Genomic DNA, 24704 nt, shown 5'->3' on the forward strand with positions numbered 1-24704 from the left:
GCTGCGGGGACCTGGCACCCTCGGCACAGGCAGCGGGACGCTGGCATGGGGGAGTGGGTGGGGCAGGTCAGACAACCCAAATGGGGAGAATAAAGACCTTTTGCTAAAGCTCCAGGAAGCAAAGAGAAAAAACGCTAATTAACTCAGCAGCAAGTTGTTAGTATTTGCATATAAATGCAGCCACAAATCATTACAAACAAGCCAGGACAAGCCAGGCCCATTAGCATACACAGATCCAGCCCGGACAGCCACTCCTGGGTCACCGAGCGGAGGCACGCTGCCAGCCACTCCTGGGGGAGGCCGCGGGAAAGGGGCCTTATCTCCGCAAACACTCCTACTACCAGCAGCAACAGAAGCCACAGGGATAAGGTTTCTTTCCATGTAAAACAAAGGAACGGGATAAATCCTTCAGTCTCGCTCAAGAGCAAAGTAAGAGCTGGCAAGAGAAAACCCAAAGCGGTGACTCCCCATCGCGGCAGCCGTGCTCCTCCTCGGCCGGGACGAGGGCAGAGCGGGCGCCGCAGCAGCCACAGCAACGCCCGGCCGAGCACCAGGGGGTCGCAGCAGCTGTCCAGCAACCCCCCGCCTCTCCCACCCGCTGCAGTGGCCGTCGCGGGTCCCTGGGCACCCACCACCCACTGAAACCCCATGGGTCCTTGGGTGAAGCACCCGGCTCACCTCTGCTGGGTCCAACGGCTGCAGCCCCGTTTGGTGGAAGGCAAAGGCAAGCGAAAGAGGCAAATGTTTCAGAGGGCCTGGGGATTCAGAGGCTGGACTCCTCGAGACACTGTACAGCCACAGGAGCCTTCACCTCAGAGCTGTCCCCCCAGGGAGGACGCAGAAGGCAGCACGCATCATAAATAACAAATCACACACCTGATTCGCCAGAAGAACATGCCCAAAAGCCAGCAACGGTAAAAATGACCTGAACAGAACAAAATCCAGGGCTGTTACTACAGTTCAACAAGTTCACCATTCCGTAGGACACAACTAGAGCAGTCTGCTTTATCACACCATATTTCATCTGAGCTTGCTCCTTGCTGCTGAGATATTTGGCGCTTTCTCCAGCATCAGCAGAGGCCGTAGGTGTGCTCAGCCACGCAGCCCAGCCAGCTCCGACCCTCCCCAGCACGCGTGGCAAGGACCGAGACATCGGACCTCTCCGCATTCGCGCACTTTGCATTTGCCTGACGAGCCACTCGTCACCACAGAGAAGAGGACTCCATATTACACAAAATTTACTATTTTCCCCTCTCACAAAAAGCCAAATTCTGCAATTTCAGTGTTTTGGGGTTTTGCTTGTTTGCCCCCCTACCCACCTTCCCCCAACTGGCATCTCAGGATTTAAAAGAAAACTCTAGCAATTACCAGTTTACATCAAGGCTTAAAAAAAAAAAAAAAAAAAAATCCACTTTCTAATTTTAAACAGGAAACTCTCCCTGGCAAGATCCCAAGAACTCTTCCACGGTGACTTTTATTAAATGCAAGTTTCTCGTCACTGCAACTCTGAGCACAGACCGCCAGCTCCGGCAGAAAGCAAACCGGCACAGCCCTGCCTGCCGACCATCCTGGGGCTGCCCGCCTGCCCCCATGAGATGCATGAAGCCCCTCTCTAAATGGGAAACATTCATTAAATTACACCCAGGCAGGCATTTTCAAAACAGTGTTTAGAAATACATTACCTCCTTATCTGCAGTCAGTGAGCATGCCTGGTTTCTTAGAGAGGCCGCAGCATGACACATCTAAACAGGAGCCAAGTTTGAACGATCAAGCAAGATAGAAAGGGTGAGCTTCCCCACCACAACAGATAATACGTACCTAAACTGTTTTGAAAGAGTAGTAAAGTTGAAATATTCTAGACTAGATTTTTTTCCCCTAAGTGCAAAGTCTCTAAACAGATATTATCAAAGAAATCACAACGGCTTCTAACAGCAATTCCCATTCTCATGTCTGCATCATCTGATTTAGAAACCATCCTCCTTGTTCAAGCTCTCCAGTGTGTGTTTGCAGGAGTAATCGCTTTTATTTGTCCTGACTTGGAGGTCAGTTGTTAAGCTCACATTTTCACTCTCAAGTATGAAGTTTTTCTTTGCTAATGACTTTGTACAGGCTAAGCCACTAAGAAATCTTCAGCCTGTAGAAACAATCAGAATCTGGGGGCTTTACACAGGAATGGCTCTTTAATGACCAGGAGAAGGGGACCTGTACCAAGATGTCCGTAACTGTTGGAGGACAAGGCTGAAGCGATGGGAAACGAGCTAAACGATGCAGCTACATCACTATAGCAACTGATGGAGGGAAAGGAGTGCAACACCCTGCCCAGACCGGTGCCAGCCGGAGGAGGTGACACGGCACCGCACACAAGTAAGCGTGCCCACACAACGCAGCTGGATCACTTCATCCCCATCTGAAACGCTTCAACAAACCTGGCAAAGTTTTCACACTTGGGTCGGCCTTATCGCTCAAGTTCAGCTTTGAGCCGATAAAAAAACCACACTTCACTACGGATAGCAGAGAGGGGGCAGTGGTCCCAACGGTCTCACCACCACTGCTCCGCTGGCACAAGCGGTGGGTAGTGGGGCCGAGCGAGTGGCTCAAGCAGAGCCCCCACCGCCCCGGCGCTCAGACCTGGATTACAGACTGCACATACCTGGCCGCAGAGTCTAAACACGCTTGACTCACAAACACAACAAGAATACTATGCAACCACAGCTGACGTCCAGGAGCAAAATCCAACCCCAGTACAACCCGCCACCAGGGAGAAGCATGTTGCACGTGCTCAGCCAGCCCTCCCCATCACTGGTGGCCTGTGCAGCTCTCCACCATCCTCTTCACTACCACCAACATATTCCAGACCTCTACTATGTCAGTAGAGACATGAAGACGACTGCTTCTAAATATTATTATACAATTGCTTAAATAAAAACAAAATCAGTTTTAAAACCTGCAGCAAATATTTGGTTTAGAACTGCAAAGAACACTAAAGAGAGGACAGGAGAGAGGAGATGGAGATATCCAGGGTATATATGAACCTCCTGGAGAACAGGAGATGCTTCCTTCAGAATAACATTGGCCAGTGCTGCTGCAGAGGACCAGTAAAAGCAAAGATATTTATTTATTTAAAGCAGGTGAAGATACAAACAGAAGGAATCCAAGCTAAACAGTCACTCCACGCGCCTGTCCGGCAGGCATGGAAGGTATGGGTGGCAGAACTCACCAGGGCACAACCTACGGCAGCAGCCGGAGCCACGCAGGCACGGCACACAGCAGCGCCCAGGGACGAGGCCCCGGGCTGCAAACGGTCCCGGCTGCTGGCACTGGCAGCCCCCGGGCAGAGTTCAGCAATTCCCACCTTCAGCCCCAGGCAGAAGCAGCAGCAGCTCCCCGTGCCGGGGCTCGGGAAAGCAGGAGGATGCTCAGGAGGAGCCCAGGGCGCTGCGTGGACCAAAGGGAGGACAGAGCTGCTGCGCGGCCAGTCCTGGAAGGCTACACAGGGCCTTTAACCATACCGTACTCCCGAAAGGAGAAAGCACTAATGAAAATAAATAAATAAAATCACTAAAAGCAGGGCCTTCCTCTCCAGCAGCCCTACACCAAATGCACACTTAGGCCCTAATTCAACACATGCTTTAAGCCAGCACGGCAGCAAAACAAGCAGTCCTGCCATCTCTCCTTCGGGAAGGGCTCTCGCTCTGCCTCTGCGCTCCCCCTCTCTGCTCCAGCACAGCAATTTCTGCAGCAACATACCGTATCACACGATTATTTCAAAGTAAAGGGAAGCTGGCAAAAAAAACAACTAAAAAAAAATTTGAGGAAGCTTTTTTTTCCCCCCCTCGTAGCAGAGTTTTTTCTAAACCAGGTCCCTTCCCTAAACTACTTCCCTATGCCACTGCACCAAAGCTCTGTGCCAGCAAAAAGCATCCAAGGCGAGACTGCCCTGAGCGGCTGTACCAGCTTCAAATACCCGCAAAAGGATGGCCTCTGTGACGCCCTTCTGGCTGCTGCCTCCTCTTACCCTGCACAGCAGCCCAGGCAGCACCGAGCGCTCTCCGAGATTTACTTGCCAAGAGTCCATACACATGAGGAAACAACAGAATTTCAACGCACAGCGTGTGAATGCGGCACAACTTGCTCACCACGGTCTAAACCTGCTTGTGGACATTCTTGTTTTGGTTCGAAATCAACTAGCTTTGGTACAGCTTGTAACTGTTTCCAATTCAATTAGCCAAACTAAAATAAACCAATCTTGAACTGAAAATAATGTCCACAGGGCATTCTAATGTGTAAGTAAATCCTTTGAAAAAATAATAATAAATCAATGCAAACTTTTCTAAGTAGGAAGGGTCGCTAGTAAGCGGAGGGTATTTGTTATGAAAATCTTTGAAACAGTCAGAATTAGAAACCAAGCACGGCTTTTTACAAGACACTTTTCAGAGCTGAATTGCATTGTTTACTTAAGACAGTTAAAAGGATATCACCAGCGTGAAATGAAGTCAACTTCAAAGTCACAGAGTTTCAAGCCCTAAACATGCCACAGCAATCTCATTTTAGGAAAACACATGCTCTATTTTTGTTAAGTGTTTCTCTTCCTCTGCTGTGCAAGAGACTCATACAAGGAAGAGGGAACCTTAATAAAACCCAAATAACAAACCCCAACTTTTACACTCAGCACCCAATGGAAACATTAAAGAACAAACCCTTGATCCTTTCTGCTGCAGTATCCAAAGTAGCTGTTTCTACCGAAAGAAGCCTTACTTTATCATTATCTTCTCCTTTTGTAAACGATCTGTACCATAAGACTCTCGGTCCTCTTTTATTTCTAGTTGTCAGGAAGGCAGGAGCAATTCCCGAAAGCGGTTACACACAGCATCTTTGCAGCTAAAAACTGCCCTGGGATCCTCACGCCCTAACCGTCGCGTCCTCTGACGGTGGCCTGGGGAGCAGAAGCGGGGAAAGGCTGCCCCTTCCCAAATTGCACCCTTCCCTTCCCTCAGTCCTTTTGCCATCAGAGGGTTGACTCCAGGTCCCGTCCTCCTCTGAGAGCCGTCCGGTTGGGCACAGCTAAGAGCATCACTGGGTACTGTTTGCAGGGACTGAACTGTTCAACATCCAGATAACAGCAGTAACGGAGTGTAGGAGTCTTAACGAAAGTAAATTAAAAGAGAAGTTGAGAAAGCACCCATTCCTCACCCATTCCTGCTCCATAATCCAGCAAGGCCTCCAACAAGACACAGAAACGGTTTTGAATATCCCCAATATTTTGAACAGGGAAAACAATGACAAAACTACCATCTTTTACCTCTTGGCATGCTATGTTTAAATGGAAAGCTGTAGCTTCTTTTGTTTCCCCAAGTTTGGGGTTGTTTTTTTTTTAAATTTTAAAATGCAGAAGACCCACTGGGCACCATCAGTAGTAAAAAAACCCCGAGGCTCTGACACCTCTCCACCCATGTTCCCCTGGGCCCAGTGCCGGAGAACTTCGGGGGTGACCCGACCACCACGACCCACGCACTGAGCCCCCGGCAGCAGCACACCAGCAGCCTCCCTCCCCGCTCCCCAGCTGAAGGCACAGCACAAATTCAGCAGCAGACGAGAACTTTGCTCCCAAACATCCTGCTGACCAGCACGTTTCTATTTAGGTGGCACCTAAACCTCCAAAAGTCCGACTCCTCCGCAAAGCTCTGCGGAGCACCCAGCCTCTCCTGCGGGGGCCAGCGTGGGCAGCAAGGAGGGAGCCGGTTCACTCAGGCTCTTTGCTCTCTGTAATAAACTGGGGTATTTCTCCTTTGGCCTCAGCAATTCAGCAGACTGTACCACCGCAGTGTCCCTGCCTTAGCACACCAGAAGCAGCCCAGTCGTGCTTTCAGCAGAGGACAGAGCTCAGCAGACAGCTCTGTTGCACTGAAGACCAGTGACAGGGACATCGTGTAATCCATGATCTCCGGAGGAGGGCCAGTGCTTCTCATCAAATCTCGTCAAAAGCATCTTGCTAATCATTGCTATTTCACGGGCTTCACACTCAGAACCAAGAAGGGGCTGAGAAAAAAAACCAGAATCTCAACATCCAGCTCCTGCCTGACATAACCAATGTTTCACAGCCCAGCAGCCACTCGGACTAAATGGAAGGAAATCTCAACTCCAAAGAGCACCTATCCCTTCAGAGACACAAAGCGATGCTACCCAGAGAAGCATCAGTGGAGGAGTGGTTGGTTGGACACTTCCAATCACATTGCCGACAGCAGGAAGACCTTGCAGGGAGCTACTGGCAACCAGGTCTACAGCCCTGGGCACAGCTGGGAGGTTTCAAGCAAAGAGAAGCCCATTGTGCCACCTCTGCTGTTCGGCTGAGCCCAGCGCTGCGCAGAGCAGAGCTCAACCTTCCTCCACAGCGAGCTGTGAGCAATCCCCCGCGTGCTTCCAGAGCTTGGCTCAGTTGCTCAAACATCTGCAGTTCCAGGTGAAACCACTGCAAGCCCGCCATGAAGGGAGCTTTTCACATAGGTCTGCTCTGGCATCGGACCCACCACCTGGGGAATTTCCAGGATCTCATGCAAACCTCCAGGACTTCCACGCCGCTCAAAATAAAGAGGAAACAGCGGAGAGGCTGGTTAAAAATAAGGCAACCAAGGAAAAAATCTGTGGCAGCTCCTTCAGACAGACGCCGCTATTGGCCGAGTAACTGGTTTCTGAAATAGCAAAGGGGCACGAGGCGTTGACTGCCCTCCCAGAGGACGGGCATCCCGCGCCAGCACGCAGCACATGTCCCGCTCCACGCACAACAGTGAGGCAGGCAAAGGGCACAGGCTGGCAGCAACGCCCGCTGCGCCACCTCCTCTCCCCTCTGCGAGCCACGCAGCATCACCACAGAACTCATCCCGCTGGTCCTCCTCCAGCATCAGCTGTCGTGAGGCAGCACGCACTTCTCTTCACCGACCTTATTCCTTGCCAGTGACACAACCCCCCGGCTGGCACGCTCCTCCACACCGCCTCTGCCCATGCTGCAGGACCAACGTGATGCCTACAGGAGCTCGGCCTGAGGAACGGGATGGAGTTCAAAACATACACCTGCCTACACCTTCGTACGTGGCTCTGCTTAAACCTGGACTCTCTAAGACTACAAACCCTGGCCGACACGACCAGGCCTCCTCCACACCAGTGCTCTGTGCGCCAGAAAGTGGCAAAACCAGGAAGGATGAAAAGATGTTACAAAGGAAAGACAAACCATCCCTGTTTCTCCAGGACCAAAGCACAGGTCTCCAGTACGGCCCACTTGCCGGGAGGTGCCAAGCCGCTCTGGGTAACCCCTCTGCTCCCCAACCCACCCACAAGCAGGGCTGCACTCATCACACACATTACCCCAGAGAAAAACCTGGCTCTGACAAGGAGGTTCACCTCTCCCCTCCTCCCCCACCCTAACAAGGGCCAGCTGAAGCAGGACTGGCAAGGACCCCGCAGCACAAGGCCTGTGACCCACGCAAGAGGTAGCTGCAGCGAGGAGGCAGAGGAGCAGGACGCTGCTGCGCCATCCAGAAGCGCAGTCGCTCGTGTGACGCACGGGTACCGCACGACGCTCGGTCCGGCTGCGTTCAGACCTGCCACGTTACTACAAACACATTACCCCAGCTGCCCCCCTCCTCTCCAAGGGGACACAGCAAAATCCCCTGGCACGTGCAAAGCGCTGGGAAAACAAGGACGGTCTGCAGCATGAATTCTTTCATCTACGAGGTGGATAGAGGAGGAGAGGACATCCTTCTCTAAGGACTCCAGTGCAACCATGGCGGGGGCACTGCAGCCCCAGGTACTCGTGCACCAGAAAGCAGTGGGAACAAAGTGTAACAGCTTGTGAGTTACCTGGAACGCGGGTAGGAATTGAAAAAGTAACAAAGAACAAAATTTAAGGATGTAACAATACTCTGGGAATTTAAGGCACATTATGCTTTTTCATAATTAACCCCCACTTATGGTCTCTGCATGTGAGCTACGTATTATCCCACTTCATACTCCAGCTGAGGCAAACATTTGGTGGCTTGCCCAAAGTCAGCGTCAGAGCTAAAACGGATCTTTTGACTTCCAAACAAGCTCACAGTGTTAAGCTGCTTTTAACTGTCTCTATGGAAGATGAAAAACAGCAAGAAGAAAGGAATTGGGGAAAGAAGTATGTAAGACTAAAAGGGACAAAATTAACAGGAGAAAATTAAAGAGAACTTTCAGCTCTGACATCTGAAGGAGTTTTCGAGGAGCAAATGCCTGGGTGCTGCGTGCCCATCTCCCAGAGGAAAGGCCGGAGCTCCCGTTCCTCAAAGCGGGAGGTGAAAGCGCTGACTGCAATGCCCTGGGGGAGGCGGCGAGCCCCCAGACCCAGCGGGACCCACTTGGCACCTTCCCCTCCATCGGCCGGGCCCAATGCCACCCTGGGCACCTGCGTCCCTCGTCCCCAGCACCGCTGGGGAGGGAAGCCCCGCTCGCGGGCCCAGCACCAGGGGTGCCGGCTCAGCCCCAGCCAGCCACCGCTGCCCCGCTCCTCCGCATAAGCGCACGTAAATCACGCCGGGCTGCAGTCCGCAGCGTGCATTATGCTGGGGGCCGGGGCGCCTCACGTTAGACACCAACAAAGCAGAAGGTTAATTTGAAACTCACAGCCCCGCTGCTGCGCGCTCGTCTCTCCCTCGCCCTCCCTCCTCGCTCTCCTTTCTGTGCAAAGCCTGACATCTACAGTTCTGTCTGGCACAGTCAGGGGCTGCCGATGGGAACTGCGCAAGGACAGCGGGGACGCGGCGGCCAGCCACGCTCCGCTCCTCCGGGCAGCCCACGGCCGCTCGGCAGGGTTCTGCTAGCTCGCGCGCCGGCAGGCACAAAGCAACCTCAGCCCAGCCAGGGGACGCGCACCGGGAGCAACAACCAGCCCGGCAACGCTGCCGTGGGGTACCGCTCCTCGGCGGGCACCGAAGCACCAGCAGCCACCGCGCACCACTCGGGCTCATCCGAGACCAGCCCCTGCCGCTGCACACTGACATCTCATGCTATCAAACAGAGCAAACCTACGGAGCACTACAGCCTCGTGGCACCACCTCCGCAGCCGTAGTGCAGGAACTTACTGCACCTCAGCACTTCAGGGGCAGCCTTTGTGCTCTGCTTCCGGAGGGGTCCGAGGGTCTGCGCACCAGCTTCTGCGACTCAAGAGGTATAGATGAAACACACAAGCTGGTGTACACAGCCTGAATCCAGAACATCTTCGCACTGCAGGAGCAGCTCTGGTTAGCAGATTCCGCAACTCTCAAAAGTGTGCCCAAGACACCGAGTAGCTCTGTGCTTCACGCGCTGCCCCTGCTCAATCTTCTGAATGAATCTCCAGGCCTGCTAACACATTTTCCCATTACACAGTAGCTCACCAAAAACACCTCGGTGAAGAATCCCCAGATTCTGCATCATCCCAAACAATGTGCAGCTGACTGCAGCTCTCAGCCCAAACAACATGCACCTGACTGCAGCTCAGCTGGCTCTGCCTCTGCACCCCCCTCACCCGCCTCCCCCTTCTTCACTCAACAAGAAGGAAAGACCAGAAACCTCCGAGCCCGTCACCAGACGTCACAGACATTCAGAAAACCCAGCAACCCAACCTAGCAGGATCAAGCACATCATCGCGATGTTACTATCAACATTTAAGTACGTGCTCTGAATTCTGCGGTGAGCATCAGTCTGTTTGCACAAGGCAGTCGGTGGCAGCGTGGCAAAAGGAGGGTTAAAACTGCTACCGAACCAAGCCAACCAGCCATTTTGGAGCTATGCTACCACCAGCCAGGGAAGCGTGGCTTCGAGTCCCAGGCAAACACAAGGTGGGACGCAGGGTGCTTCGCTGTCGGGGACCCGAGGGGTCAGGAGCAGCTCCCAGAGCACGTCTGCTCCCATCCTCCCTGAGGAGGGACCCACTCTCCAGCAGGCACGCTTGGGCCATCAAAATAAACATTTACTAAAGGCTAACATGTTATAGGCCCTGCAGGCTCCACGTTCCCAGATACCGAGGCGGGGGAGGACAGGAGAAAACCTTTTACCAGAACTGCCACGCACATCGTCTGCTCCAGCATCACCACAGAGCTAAGGAACCCGTGCGGCCCAGCCCTCACCAGATTTAAGACCCGAAAGCCCAGGCACTACAGGGCCAGCTCCCTCCTGCTCCCCAGCAACATGCACCACACAACTGAAAACACTAGGAAATGTTTGTTTTCTGGGGGGGAGAAAAAAATATTGCTGCTCTGCTTTGCCTTTTATTAGCAAGAGGCATGTTTGGCACTTGTGACATAATGAAATTACAATCAACAGCTAAGTGTCTTTCTCCCAGCAGCAAAGTCAAGGGCAAAGCAGGGTGGCTGCAGCCTGCCAGCGGCAGGGCTCCTCGGCACCCAGCCCGCCCCACCGACCTTCCACCCGGCCGGCCTGGCCCCATGCAGCCGGGACCCTGGGCCTCTCCTCGGCGGCTCCTGGGATGCGACAGGAGCTGCCCGTCAGCTGTGGCCTATGCAGCCCTCCCTTCCTTTCCCTTCCCAAAAATAATTTCAGATGGGAATGAACTTTAAACTGTATTTACAGTCCGCCTCTGGAAACACACACAGCGCACACCTGGCGCAGAATACCACCGCTCTCCAGCCGGCGTTGCTGTGGAGATGAACACCCACCTCCCGCACCGACAGATGGACACGTCTGTCCAGCGGAGCCAACGAGGAAGCGCTGGAAAGTGCTCACTCCTCGCTGGTACGACGGGACCCGTGTGAGACCCGCAGCATCTATGGGGGGAAGGAGAAGCACAACACGAGCAGGTTGGCATGGCCCGCTCCCCACCGGCGGCCGTGGGGCAGGAGCATGCCGGGGCTTCCGGGTCCGGTGGGATCCCTGACCCAGCGGCGAGGACCGCTGTCTCCCTGGCTGCCGGCAGCGAGGGAAGCCAGGCTCATCCACCCTGGGGTTTGGTTTTTTTTTTTTAAACTAGCTGGAATTTATCTATTTCTCCAATCCCTGCCTACACACAAACCCAACCTCGGGAGCAAACAAAAATGCATGAATCGCAGATCAGAGACAAAGCAGGAGGCGGGATGGGCGGCCCTGCTCCCTCCTGCCCTCACCTCACCCCACGGCGCGAGGCGGTTATATTTAGGTACCGCCACGGTCTGCGGTGCCGCGGCCCCCCTCGGGCACGGCGCAGAATGCAGATTTTCCAGACAACAGACCACAACAGCTCCGTCAAAACCATTAGAGGCTGCGGCGCCCAGGCCTGCGCACAGATGTTTTGATTCCCACTCTCCTGCCACAACAGCCCTCGACAGCCCCGTCACCGCTGCGCCGCCACGCGCTGGACACCCGGCCCGAATTTCAGCTGGTGAGGGAGGGAGGGAGGAGGGAAGGGCAGCCCCGCTCCCCCCAGGGACGGTGGGGCCAGCCTCCCCCAGGGGTTCCCTGAGGCGTGTGCGGGGACCCCACCACAAAAAACCAGAAGTAGCGCAGAGGGGTCAGCCCGACAGGCACCCCGCTCCAGGGGCCTCTCCCAGGCCGAAGCTCCCGCGGTTGGTCGGTCACAAGACAGCGTAGGACGGGTGCAGCCCTGCAACTGGCGTGGGGGTCCCGCACATGGCCGGGCCGGGAGGAGCAGGTGGGACCTGGCTTTGTTCGTGGCCCACCTCTCCCGCCGGCCAGACGCGCCCACCGGCATGCGGCCCCCGAAGCCACACAAAGGCCAAACCTCGGCCACGCTCTGGTGAAGGGAAGCGGGGAGCCATGAAACACTCAGCCTCTTCCCAGCCCTGAATCACACCAATCTCTCCAGCACAAACACACCTCCGGCTCCGGCGCCGCGGCAGGGCCGGTGCACACACCACCACCAGCACCTCCGAGAAGATGGTTGCTGAAAACTCTCCCACTGCAGACAAGCGAGTCTGACACCGGCAGGGGAAACGCTCACGCGAGGGAGTCGACCCTCAGCAGAACACAGTGTGTGAATAAAGTCGATGTAAAAACCCGCTAGTCTTTTTTCAGCTTCTTCATACGACATTTTTTTTTTATTATTATTATTACTACTATTATTATTTTGGAAAGCGGAAGGAAGTGTTAACGGGGAGGCTAATGCAGCCAGCCGTATGTCCATCAGTTTGGGATTTAGCAATCCCCGCTGAAGCTGTGCAACCGCTGGCCAGGCCCAAAGCAAATCTGCTCCTCCGCGCTGCTCCCAGCCTCCGGCACGACACCGATGGGAACCGGGGGCGGGGGGTCAGAACAGAGAGATGAAAGAGGGGCACGCGCCTCTGCTTTTGTCAAAGCGGCCACCGCCAGGCCCCGGTTTGACAGCAGCCACGACAAGGCCAGGCGAAGGTGCCAAGCACGAGGGGCCGCCCGCACCGCCTCCGCCCGCCCGAGCGGCACCTTGGCTCGGTCCTGCGGGAACAAAAGGCAGCGGCAGGGCGGGAGTGAGGGTATGGGGCTCCCGCAGCCGAGGGCCAGCGCTGCTGCCAGTGGCACCGCTGCCGCGCAGGAGAGGGGCTGGAGCGAACTTCCTGCTGCCCACTCCTCCCAAAATGACCGCATTTAAAAAAAAAAAAGGGGTGGAAAAAAAAATACAAATACAGCAAAGCAACCTCCGCATCCAGACACAGAGTTTCTCTCCCCTCTAATATGCCTTTTGTTTGCTTTTGTTTCTGGCCGAAGGTGGCCTGCGGAGCGGGACCCAGGCGGGAGGGCAGCTCAGGAAGCCGGGTCCCCACACTGCACCGAGGCCGGCGCAGGAGGAAGGCCCTCGGCCGGGAGGCAGAGCAGGAGCCCTGGCGAGCCCCGGGCCTGGCCGCGGGGCCGGTACCGTACGGCGGTGGGGAGCCCGGCGCGCGCGGCCCTGCTGCCGCCCGCGGGGATGCAGGGGGTCGGGGGCCCGGGACGCCCTGCTGCGTGGCTGCCCCCCTCCTGGCCACCCCCCAGCCTCTGCCGGTGCTGCAGCCAAAAAGCCACGCTCTGTCTTGCGCTTAATGCCGGACCAGACAGTGCTCCCTAATGAGGGAGCATTACAATCAGCTTGTAATGCTGAATTTTTAATGCTGCCGAGGGCTCTGTTACATAATAAAGGGGGAAACGGGAGCAGAGCGCGGCTGGCGGGGCGGCCCGCTCCTCCCGGCCCCGGCCCAGCGCAGGTGGCGGTCCCGGCCCACCGGCCGTCCCTCGCACCCCCTGACCCGCCGCTTACCGCCAGCGCCGCGGGACAGGTCGCGCACAACACCCATCGGAGCTCCTGCCCTGCCGGGAGGGTTGCACAAACTTTCCTCAAGTGCGTGGAGGGGTGATGCCAAAACGCTCGCTCTCCTCTCCGCCAGAGCTCGGCCGGGAAATGATTTAAAAGCAAAGTTCACGAGCATGTTAACTGCATGCTCTCGTATGTTCCCGTACATACGGTCTGCGTTGCTCCTCTCAGTAATACCCTAAGACTGTAAATCTATAACCACTGCAATGATTTAGTGATTAAAAACATGATAACATATTGTGTAACTGCAAACCACAGAATCCCTGCCAACTCTCCTCCAAGATACAGGAACAAAAATACAGAAAATGTGTTGCTCGCAGCAGTCTTCCTAAACTCAACGGAAAGATTTTAATAATAATAATAATGAAAAAAACCCTAGACATCAGAAAAAAGCTGGATACAATGCAAGGCTGGAAAAAAATTTAAAAGACAGAGTTTTAAATACGATTCTTGCTCTAACAAATTACAATCTAAACATGCCTCTCTTTTTTTTCTCTTTTTAAGTTTGTCGTAACTGGAATAACTGGTCTTGTGTGATGTCTTGCATATTCAAAGTGCTTTGTAATAGGATACGGAGACCAAACCTTATTTGCCTAAACTCAATGGGTTTTATTTTTTCCCCTCTCCCCCCCCCCCATTTCTTTTCCTTTTATTTTCCCTCCTCCCCCCCCCCTTCTCCCCTAACAGGGGGGTGGGGGGGGGAAGGCAAAAGGAAGAGAGGGCTTTAAGCTGTAAAGAAAATACCTGAAAGGGGAGGCTGCAATTTATAATATGGCGAGGAAAGCCAAATATTTTTTATATATATATATTTAAAGGCAGCTGTGGGAGTTTTGGCCTCTAAGCAGCTAACTTGACCCCATTCTCTCTATTCTCTTATTTCCCCCGTTGCAGGATTCCTGCACCTTCAGTCGGATTCGAACTCAATGTGACCCTAAGGAGGGAGTCACCGAGCCTCCACAAAATTGCTCCATATTAAACAGGAGCGAGAAGAGGAGAAAGACAGACAGTCGGCCGAGGAAGGTACGCGTATATATTACATATCCGCACAAAGTACAGGACATACCCGAGAGTAGCTTCAAGCACAGCTTGAAAGAGAAACAGACCTTTCTCGGAATTTAAAAAAAAAAAAAATTTTTTTTTTTAAAAGAGTGGGGGGAGGGAGTTTAACAATTAAAAAAAAAAATAAACAAAAAACCCAACAAAACCACACAACACCCTGCAACCCAAATTATAAATAATTCACAGTAAGAAACTCGCGTGTGCGTGCCACATACATACGCGTACATACAGAGACATACAGGCGTATGTGTCCCCCACGCAAACACACACTCTCCTCTGGAGGGTGAGTTTCAGGAGAGCACGAATCGCCTTCCCTCCGAGGGCGAGGAGCACAGTTTATTCAGAGGAATCAATAGGAAAGAGCATTTGCAAATATTTAGATAAGCGCCGTGCGATTCAGCATTAAGTAATTAAAAACTGAAACTGAGAAGGGGGGGATCGGCCTACAGTGGCGTTTGCTGCCTTCACCTCTCCCATCCCCCTAGCCGCATTCTTCCCAAAACCGAGCCTGCCCGCGGAAAACAAAAATCATAATTACTCTCGCTCGCAAGGCCGCTGCGGGGCACCTCCCGGCGCGGGGCCCGGGCGGGCGGCGGGCCGGGCCGCCGGGGCAGTTTGGGGCACTTCTGCGCCCCTTTGTTTTCCAGCGCGTCACCGGCGCGGAGCGGCCGCGGGGCACCCACGGGGCCCGCCCGAGCAGCCTCTCGCCGAGCGCGGTCCCGGGAGGCGCCGGCTCCGCGGAGCCCCACGCGCGACCGCCGCTCGGCGCGGAGCACGCCGTCCCGCCGGGGGCCCCCCGCCGCCCCGCCGATCGATGCCCGCGCCCCGCCGCCGGCCCCGCCGCGCACAAAGCCGGGCAGCGCCGCCGCCGCTCCGCGCCCGCTCCGCGCCCCGCGGCCATGGCCGGCGGGCGGGGCGGGGGCTCCGCGGGCGCGCAGCGGCCCCCGCGGCGCCGGCACCTGCGCGTCCCCGGCGGCGGCGGCGGGGCTCCGGGACGGCGAGCGGCACAAAGTTTGCTGGGGGATCCGGGGCGGTGGGTGGGAGCGGGCGGGAGGGGGGGCCGGACCAGCCCCATGCAAAGCAGCCCGGGCGCCCCGAGCAGGAGGAGCCCGAGCGGGGGACAGGGCAGAAAAGTTGCCACTTACGCGGTCGCTGCTCCGGCGGCGGCGGCGGCGGCGCTTTTAATCCCGGGCGGCGGCGCGGGGGCTACAGATCCCATGCAGGCTGCGGCGGCTGCGGCGGCAGGAGCGCGCTCCGCGGAGGGGCCCGGGGCAGCAGCAGCGGGAGCCGGGGGCAGCAGCCGGAGCCGAGCGGGAGCCGCCGCCGCCGCCGCCGCTGCCCAGCAGCAGCATCGTTGTCGGGGAGTTTGCAGCCCCCCGGAGAGAGGGGGCCGCGGGCGGCGGCAGCAGCAGCGGCGGCGGCGGCGGTCGGGTCGGGGCGGAGCGGCGCGGCGCGGAGCGGAGCGGGCGGCGGGGCTGGCGGTCGCCGGAGCAGGAAGCGCCCGGACTCAGATCTGATGATTGGGAAGAAAAAAAACTCTTTGGATCTTTATTCTGCTAATTAGTTTCCTGCAAAAAATGGCTGATTAGTGCAGTGCGCATGTGCCTCATTACCCAGGCACGACGGGAAGGGCTAATTAGCCACCTTCTGGATCAATAAGATTCAGCCCCGGCGGCGGGGGAGGGAGCGAGCGAGCAGGAGCGGGCGGGGGGAGCGCGGCGGCGGCGCCGCACCGAAACTTGGGGCAAGCGGCCGGCCCCCAGCCCGCGGCGGGGGGGGCGCCGCTCCGCGCCGTTCCGCGCCGTTCCGCGCCCTGCCGCGCAGCGCCGCGCCGGGGAGGGGGCGCGCCGGCCGGCGGGCGGCTCCGTTCCGCTCGGCTCCGCTCGGCTCCGCGGCGGCGGGGCTGCTCCGCGGGGCCACCTGCCCCCGCGCCCCGGGCGGGGCCGCGCCGCCCCGCGCAGGGCAGGGCGAGGACGACCCCCGCCGCCGCCGAAGTTTCCCCGGGAGGAGCCGGGAAAGTTGCGGCCGGCAGCGAGCGCAACTTTGTGCCGCGCCGCCCCGGCGGCGGCCCCAGCGCGGGTCGGGCCGCGGGCGCGGAGGGCGGCGGAGCGGCCCCGCAGCATCCCCGCAGCATCCCCGCGGCCCGGCCCGCGCTCCCATTCAAACTTTGCGGCCGCCTTTCCGAGCGGGACAGCGGATCAATACGGCCGCGTCCAGCCTCGCTGGGAGCCGGGCTACAGGTTTCACCAGCCATCGCTGGCAACAGCTTTGTCATTTTCTAAAAATAAGAAGCTAAAAGTTATTGTAGAAGAAGGGGCTTTTTTTGTCCCCTGCACAATATGCCTTTTGTGAGTTTAATGCCATTCTGGGGCTCTCTATAGCCCCGGACAATGGGGAACTCCAGGAGGCGGCTGTGCCTCTGCCTTTTTTCTTTCTTGCTTTCTCTTTTCTCCCCCCACCCCCTCCTCTTTTTTCCCCCTTTTTTTTTTCTTTTTTTAGGAAAGGATGCAACATTCCTCCAGTCCCAACAGAACCTCTGGTTTGATTAAATAAATATTTCTCTAGCCTTACGGTAACATTTTTCACTTTCTGTTTGCGTTCATCTGCGATTATTATTTAAAATTTTTATTTCCAGCAGCTTTTCCCTCCCCATTCCAGCCCTGGCAAAAAAATGTAGATGATCGCTGGGAACGTGGGATTTGAATTTTAGGAGGAGATGAACCAGTAAAGAGCCTCTATCCAGGCTTCAGGAATATGTTTTCTTCATCTTTCTGTAAGAGACTATTTTATTACTGGCAGAAATGCAGCTGAATTAAATAATTTCTCTTGACAATCTGAAGAAGCTTTTCAAATTGCTTTTTTTTTGCTTTTTTTTTTTTAAATTTTTATTTTTAATAGTAACCCAAATAATTAACTTCCCAGTTTGTTTCATAGCATTGAACAAGGAATGCAGTTGCGGTCAGTTTTTCCATTTGGGAGAACCTTATTGTAGATGTATTTTATACTGAAAGGTAATAAACTGCATGTTTGTTAGTAAGTATTTTTAATGAAATGTATCAAGCTTTCCATATTTCTTAACGTGGGGGTAGTCATTTGAAATTTTGACAAGTCCCTTTAGTGGGATGGGGGGGATGAAACAGGAGGACAGATGATAAGAAATTTGAAGAAGGGCTTTACTAGTTGATACATTACTGGAAGTGTCTTGCATTTGGAAGATATTCACAGGTTTTAAGAACTGAGGTTTAATGCGTACCATAGTTATTTGAATACTGTAAATGCAGCACTGATGTGTCCTGTTATAATGCGCATGCTGTGTATGAGTTCTTATGGTTTGCTAAATGGATAGACTTCAGTACGTTACCAGTTTGACTTTAAAAGCTGCCCTTAAAAATTTGTCAGTCCCTGCTCAAAATGTTTGTCTAGCCTTATTAGCTTTATGGAAGAATAATTGTTAACATTACTTGCACTTCAAAAAAAAAAAAAAACAACAAAAACCCATCCCCAAAAAAAAGAAAAAAAAAACTAAAACCAGCAAGCCCTGGGGCAAGTAGGATTTTTCAGGGCTGCTTGGTGTGCTATCTGTAAAGGTGCATGTCATTTGTAGCTGTTGTTCTTGCTGAATATGAAACAAACGTGTTTTGATGATGAAGTTGAGGTGAGAATAAAGTAATCCTTGCCTTTTAGTGTTTGGTATAACTTAGAAGTGCATATTTTCACCAGAGGCTGTAGATCTGGTGGACTGGTCTGAGAATGGGTGCTGCCTGTGTACACACTTTTTGCAGAGCAAAGAAAAAGTAAACATGTGGAGAAGGCGGCAAGCAACTCTAATAACGGTCGATGCTCCAGAAATAGGCACCTTCGCAGGAACATGTGCAAAGGCAGGGTCTGGTAGCCGTGTACATTTTCTTTGCGTTTGCGTCGCGAATTCTAGTTTTGTGTTGCTGTCCTCTAATTTCCCATGACAACATATGGATTCCATAAATGCAAACATGCCGAAGTGCATCTGTCTGGGTAGTTAACACAAACCAAACATCCCCCTGTTCGGCGATTCTGCTGTTCCTCTGGCCGTGCTGCGCCGTGCCCTCCTGCGACAGCCTCTCGCTGCTTCTGCATTCTTGTCCTTTCATGCTCCCGGGGTGATCCCGAGTGCCCCGAAAGGGAGGAGGGCAGCGGGCGCCTGGGTCAGAGGCGCTGAGACCGCGGGCAGGAGCGGAGGGGTTAAGCGGGGAGAGGGGAGCGTGCCCTGCGGGCCCCCCCCCACCCTCCTGGGAGCTGGGTCCAGCCGGAGCAGGCTCTGCTCTGGGGTCAAGTCCTAGGACATCTTCCCTGCCCTCCTGGCAAGGGCAGGGGATGAGGCTGGGGAGGGAAACAGCCAGACCGGGCGGATGGCAGAGGTTTGCCCCTCGTCCTGAACGCAGCTGTCCAGAGGCTGGGGAACGAAGAGCTCCCATTTCTACCAGGGTGCAAACAGAGGTGGTGAGGGGTGTGTGTGCGCGTGTGAAAAGAAGAGAACGAACAAGTGATGACTGCAGGACCAGCCAGATAAACCCCTGTGCAAATACCACAATAAACCTAAGGAATTAAGGAATAATTTGTACAGTAATCGTTAGGTATGATTACACATATGTGCATGCGCTTCTCCTCCAGCAAATTTACTTCCCTTAAGATTTCTTTGTTCTAGGCAAAAAGACAATCCAGTTGCTAAAATATAAGAAGGGACTACCCTTGCTTTAATTAGAAATCTCCATACACCCTCATCTGTAATACTACGGATGCCTCTTGTTTCTATATATGTATCTCTACACACGCATAGATGGGATTTTTGGTTCAAATAGCTTTTAATGTGCTTAGTAGAAAGAAGCTCTCAGTATCAGATCTGCAGGGAAAATAAGACTGATTTTTCCCATAGGAAACTTGTTAAAGACGCAGTTGAATTATTAGATTAACCCTATTTTTTTGTCTCGCAGCATATCTGATATATTTGCGCATAGAATCATACAGTTTCATTTATATGTTATTTTGAACAGATGGAACTAATACTAGTGCTTTAAAAGAAAGTTGTTATTTGTAAAAATGTGTACAGATTAAGAGGAACAACTTTGAAGCAAAATGTTTTTCTGAGGCGGCGCATATGGCTTTCTGGATGTAACTTTCAGAGAAGATGGTTGTTATCTTTGACGTGTGAAATAGGGGTACGTGGCTTCGGTTCCCTGGGCACCGCGAGGAGACCAAGTCCTCCCCTAGAAATACGACGTGGCTGCCGCACAGCTCTGTCCTGAGGCAGGACTGGGCCAGATCTGCTATGGCTGCGGTGAAAGCAGTCGACTACGGTGAATTTTTAGGGAGCCCCAAGCAGATCGTGTTGCTGGGGCACCAGGCTGGCTGCATGCTGCCTCCCTCCGCCTGGCGCTGGGGGGGACCTGGGCTAAAGCTTTGACGTGGAAGAGGCCGACTGCACATGAGGGACTAATGTACAGATACAGTAAGAAAAAGTTCCAGGCTATCTTTTTTAAATTCAGGCTTTAAAAATTATTGTGAGGGGAAAAAAAATAATAATCCTCGCCTAGAACACAATCTCCATAATATCACGCTCTTACGTAGCTTTGTGCTTCTTGGAAATATGTCTGAAGAGTTAGAACAAAGCGTAGAAGGCCGGAGTCCTTGAAGGAGCTCCAAATGATAAAGTCTGCCATTCATTTTAAACACAGCGTGCATTGTGAAAACACAGGTCAATTTGAAGGCATTTGTCAGATTTCCAGTTCCCTCTACTCCTTTGCAATGGAAATTTGCAATCAAATCCCTGTACTAATGTTGGGATGTCTGGCTTTATCAGTTTTTATTACTTTATACTCAAAACGTTGTCCAGGTAAGCTATCTTTTCATTTAGAAAGTTTGCTTGCATGAAGTTGCATCCAAGAAGGGGGAAGGCTGACATGAATTAGGCTGGAGCAGATGCATTTATTTAGGTGTTTGGAAGGGGGGAAAGGGCAGATGATCAGCAGCGGCTGATTGCGAAGGGCTGTCTAAGCTGCAAAAGCGATCTGATACCATTTAAAGACGCCCAGCAAGAGGCATGGAAAGGGATATTCCAACAGCAGCGCGTTCATTGTTGGGATGCAGAAATGCAGCAGGGCTTAGAAAGAGAGGGCTGGAGAGACGCGCTGCTGAGCAATTCTAGGCAGATAACGTGAATTTCTTCTGGAGGCACGTACGCGTTGTGTAACGGGCAGGGGGCTGCCTCCTTTATTGCTGAGAGATGGGTGGCTGTGCTAGAGGGGGGCGCGCGTGTTTCTCTGGAACACAGACGTACCGCAGGATGCGGGAGAGGTTTGGGCTGGGGGGGGACATTCAGAGGAACATCTGTTCTCTTCTTTTGTCTTCATTATATTCCTGGGGTTTTACCCGATTATTAAAAGAAATCTGTCCATTTTGCCATCACTGAACTTATTCTAGCCACTGGAGTGATGGGACATGAGTGGGCTATCCAGCTATCCCAAACCTCTGGCCAGGCTGCCGTAGTCAGGCTGATAAATGCCCTTTAAGTCAGCTGGCAGGTTTTTAACACGAATTGGCTTTTTTTGCAGGCCTTAACGCGAGATGAGTAGATGAGTTTGCAATGGAAATAAACACTTGGAATACATCTATATGTTTCTTTGCTTTTTTAGAGAAATGAAGAAAAAAGTCTTGGCATTTAATTAGGACTCACTAACCTGATAAATATTGAACATCATTTCTTTGTGAGCTGTTCTGTGTGCTCAGAGTACTCTATGGATGTATTCCACAATTGCACTTGTTTAATGCCTATATCACCTCATGCCTATTGTATTTATGTTGTCATCAATGTCACATTTTAATTAAACAATTAAATCACTGTCACAGTAATTTCCCTAGAAAACTATTTTAAATGAAAAATCCCACAATAAATGTTTGGGAACCATCTTAAAAGGAAAAGAGAGGGAAATAAGTTACAAAATAAAATTACAGTTCCCATGGAATTAGAAAGAAAAAAAAAAAAAGTGTTTCCAGCACTGAGAAGAATTCTGTTTTACAGGGTAGTTTCCACAAAATTCAGAGTGTGTCAATACGGTGACTAAAACAACCTGGCTTCTCTCGGGGCTAGTCTGGCTCTTTTGGGCTGTGCCGGTGGCAGAGGGACGCTGGCCCAGAGCTGGTGCAGTCCTGTAGTCATCCCCCACTGTGGGTCGGGAACAAATGGCAGCATTGCAAATCTTTCATCTTTCAGCGCAAGTCAGGTACCAAACACGCCTTGGAAAACAGTCTGGCTGCCTTCTTCCCCTCAAAATTATTTTAGAATTAAGATGGAGATTTGCAGAAAAGCCTGCATCGAATTATGCAGTAAGTTAAGCACCAATACCATCTGTACTTACTATATAGTAACCACGTACTCAAAACCCAAGTTGTAAGCAGTGAGAAATCTGATCTGACATAGCATCTTTGCTACAGTTAATCAAATAGTTCATCTTTACCTCTTTATAAATATATGCTCGTATTCCTCTAAAACCTGTACTTCTTTGCATGGAAAAATCACAAATGCAAGATGCAAAATTCATCAGACAAGATATCTGAAAGAATCATCCTCTCAAACGTACATTCAGAATATTACCTGTATTTAACATAAGCACATTTGACATTTGCAGCACAGCCTCCGATGCGAGGCATGCTTATTGAAATTCGGATTCCAGCCTCTGATTTCAGACGGCGATGTACCCTGCAGCTAACCCCGACCCTCCCCTATTAGCCAGCGTAGCCGCTTTGATTTGTGCCATGGGAGGGCTGGGACGGGGAGCCGAGCGCCGGGGAGCTGCAGCGATGCCTGGGGGGGCTCCGCTGCTCCTTCCATGCCCCAGCAGGCACCCAGACCAGCCCTGCGCCCGGCTGGGGACGGGGGGTGCAGCCGGGGCTGAGGGGGTGCCTCCCACCCCAGCACCCAGCCCGGGGCAGGAATCCCGGGCAGTATTTCTTTTACGTCCATGCTGCGTTTTTATTGGAATGCAGCTTTGCAGATTGGGTTGTGCCTGGGATGCGTGTGGTTTCTATCATCCCTGAAGTGTTTTACAGCTGGAGATGATTTGGGGGGGCACATCTAGCCTGTCCATTTGCAGCCAGGTCTGATGTTTGTCTGCTGCTGTCTCTCTAATTTTTTTCTATGTTGCCTCCATCAAAAGGTGAGATTAGCCCTTGGCGGGGGGGGTGGGGGGGGGGGATGACGGCGACAACACCACCAGGCCCATCCCTCCCTCCTTCTCATTTTAGTTTGCTTCTCGCAAAAGCAATTCGCCGGCAGATCCTCTTTCTTCCTGCAGCCAAAACAAGGCGGATGAACTGCGGAGGTGCCCGGTGCCGGCCGCCCCTGGGCTGGGCAGCCCGAGGCCCTGGACACAGAGGCTGGCCACAGGTCACTGCTTGGGGGGAGCCCCGGCCCCGCCAGCTGGCTCCACGTGTGAGTCTGGGGCACAAAATCTTCAACCAGATTTCGGGCAGTGAACACGCGTCTGGCAAAGCACTCGCTTTGTCAGGCCGTGGCTGCACCGGAGCCTCCGCCGGCCACCTCGGCAGCTGCCGGGACCGGGCAGAACCTCCCTCAGACCCGTCCAGGGCCACCCTGGCTCTGTCAAGTGAGGCGCTGCCGCTGAAAGTAACTTTGCTGAGCGTACGCAGACAGAAATACATATTTTTATACGCAGTAAAGGAAAGGGGAAAACTGATGAGGCTGCACAGAACCCTCCTCCAGGCAGGAGAGGCTGTGCTGGAGGAAAGTATTGCTCATAATGACACTTAAGCCCAGACACTTGAATGCTAAAGGTTAAACTTACATTCTTCAAGAAAGGGCTCCTTGCCAGCTTGAACTGTGTTGTGTGTTCACTATTGCCTCCTCCTCCTCTTCATCCACTCTCAATCCACTTTTGGTATTTGTTGAAATAACTGAGGTTGTGGGGTGCTTTTTTTTTTCCTCCCTCAATGTATGTTCTCTGTGCCAGTCCTCAGCCTTATGTCTGTCACAGGGTTAAAAAAAAATAAAAATCAGTCTAATGTCAGTACAAAAGTGAAGATTTTTTTTTTCTTAGCTGCTAACTACTATAGCTTCAATCCAGAAAAGACCAGCCTAAGCACATTTTCTCTCCTCCAGTGACACAGAGTCCACAGAACACCATCCTCTAATTCCTCTAATAGCTGGATAACTAGAACGTATATTCTGACAATAAGGCTAAAAAGTTACTATGGATTTAAAATACAAATTGAAAGACCAATATAAATACAGTAAACAATAGGGTGGAGAAATAACTTCTGGGGACAATTATCACCAGAGCTGGGGATGAAACTGGTGGCAATGCTTCCAAATGTTCAAGGAAGGAGAAATGGGAAAAATGCCCACCCAGGAGCAGTGCTTTAAGATGAATTTCAGCATAATATGAAGAAACAGCCATGCTGTTTGGATGCCGCATTTAGATCTTAATGATCAAAGAGCACCTTCTCCATACACTTTCATGCTTCTCCCCAGAGATATTTCCCATTAAAAAAAGAATGGAAATAACATTACGGCTGTGCACGCCTTCTAAAGCAGCCCCTTTTACACAGTATCATGTCACCTTTCCACGGAGAATCAGTCTTAGGTGAAAGCAAGAAACAAGGATCCCTATGTCTCGGCAGGAGCAGGTAGAGGAGACCCAGACTGGAAGGCTGGATCAAGCGCTCTGAGGAGGAGCATGGAAAAGAGCCAGAGTGAGCTTCAGAAGTCAAACGCAATTTTTATTTGGGTTCAGAGATGATAAAAGGCTAATGATCTTCATTTTTCCTACTTCCTGCAGCAAGGGAAGAAGGGGTTGCCGTGCTCCGCATCCCTTTAAACAACAGCTTGCTGCAGTGTATTTCTTGGCACGGCCCTAATTGTATCTTCTGGTCCCAGTGGAAGTTCACACTTTTTAATATCTCTTATTGCTTCTGCAACTGCTGCCACTAGTCAGCAATCACAAACAGGAAGCCGTGACTCAGCAGAGCCATAACCCGCGGGCTGACAGTGGCCGGAGGAGAGGGAAGATCCTGCAAAGCCCCTGCGAAGGGCCAGGCTGGCCAGGCACCACTGCGGGCTGCGCTGCAGGACCAGGGTATGGTCTGACCTGTGAAGGTATCTGGAGACTGGGTTCCTAATTCGGCGCTTCAGCTTACACCAAAACCCAGGAGATAAAGGCCCTGGTGCCGCTCTGGGCCTGAGTGCAGCAGGAGAGGTTTTCCAAAGCTGGTCCCCAAAGTACGGGGCCGTCACGGCAGGGCGAGAGAGGACAGGGACACCGGGACCAGCCCCGGGTTCGGTTGCCTGTATGTGCTCCAAAAAGCAGGGTTTGTTTTTTTTTTTTTCTCC

General features: G+C 53.0%; 1 protein-coding gene across 9 annotated transcripts in view; it reads right to left on the reverse strand.

Moving 5' to 3' along the window:
* Positions 1–24704, reverse strand: part of ZFHX3 (zinc finger homeobox 3) — a 269447-nt gene that overhangs the window by 156875 nt on the left and 87868 nt on the right. For 3 of the 9 annotated variants that reach the window (XM_054841176.1, XM_054841175.1, XM_054841177.1), the window contains 2 exons: positions 23161–23340; positions 15472–15839 (listed from right to left, as the gene is read on the reverse strand). The gene's annotated coding sequence lies outside the window, so the exon portion shown is untranslated. Of the gene's footprint in view, positions 1–13213; positions 13433–14864; positions 15311–15471; positions 16667–23160; positions 23341–23934; positions 24040–24462; positions 24652–24704 lie in introns of those variants that run through there. The other 6 variants (XM_054841174.1, XM_054841179.1, XM_054841178.1 and 3 more) reach the window with 6 other exon arrangements.

This window comes from Grus americana, chromosome 13, assembly GCF_028858705.1.
Source record: "Grus americana isolate bGruAme1 chromosome 13, bGruAme1.mat, whole genome shotgun sequence".
In the NCBI taxonomy this organism is placed as follows: domain Eukaryota; kingdom Metazoa; phylum Chordata; class Aves; order Gruiformes; family Gruidae; genus Grus; species Grus americana.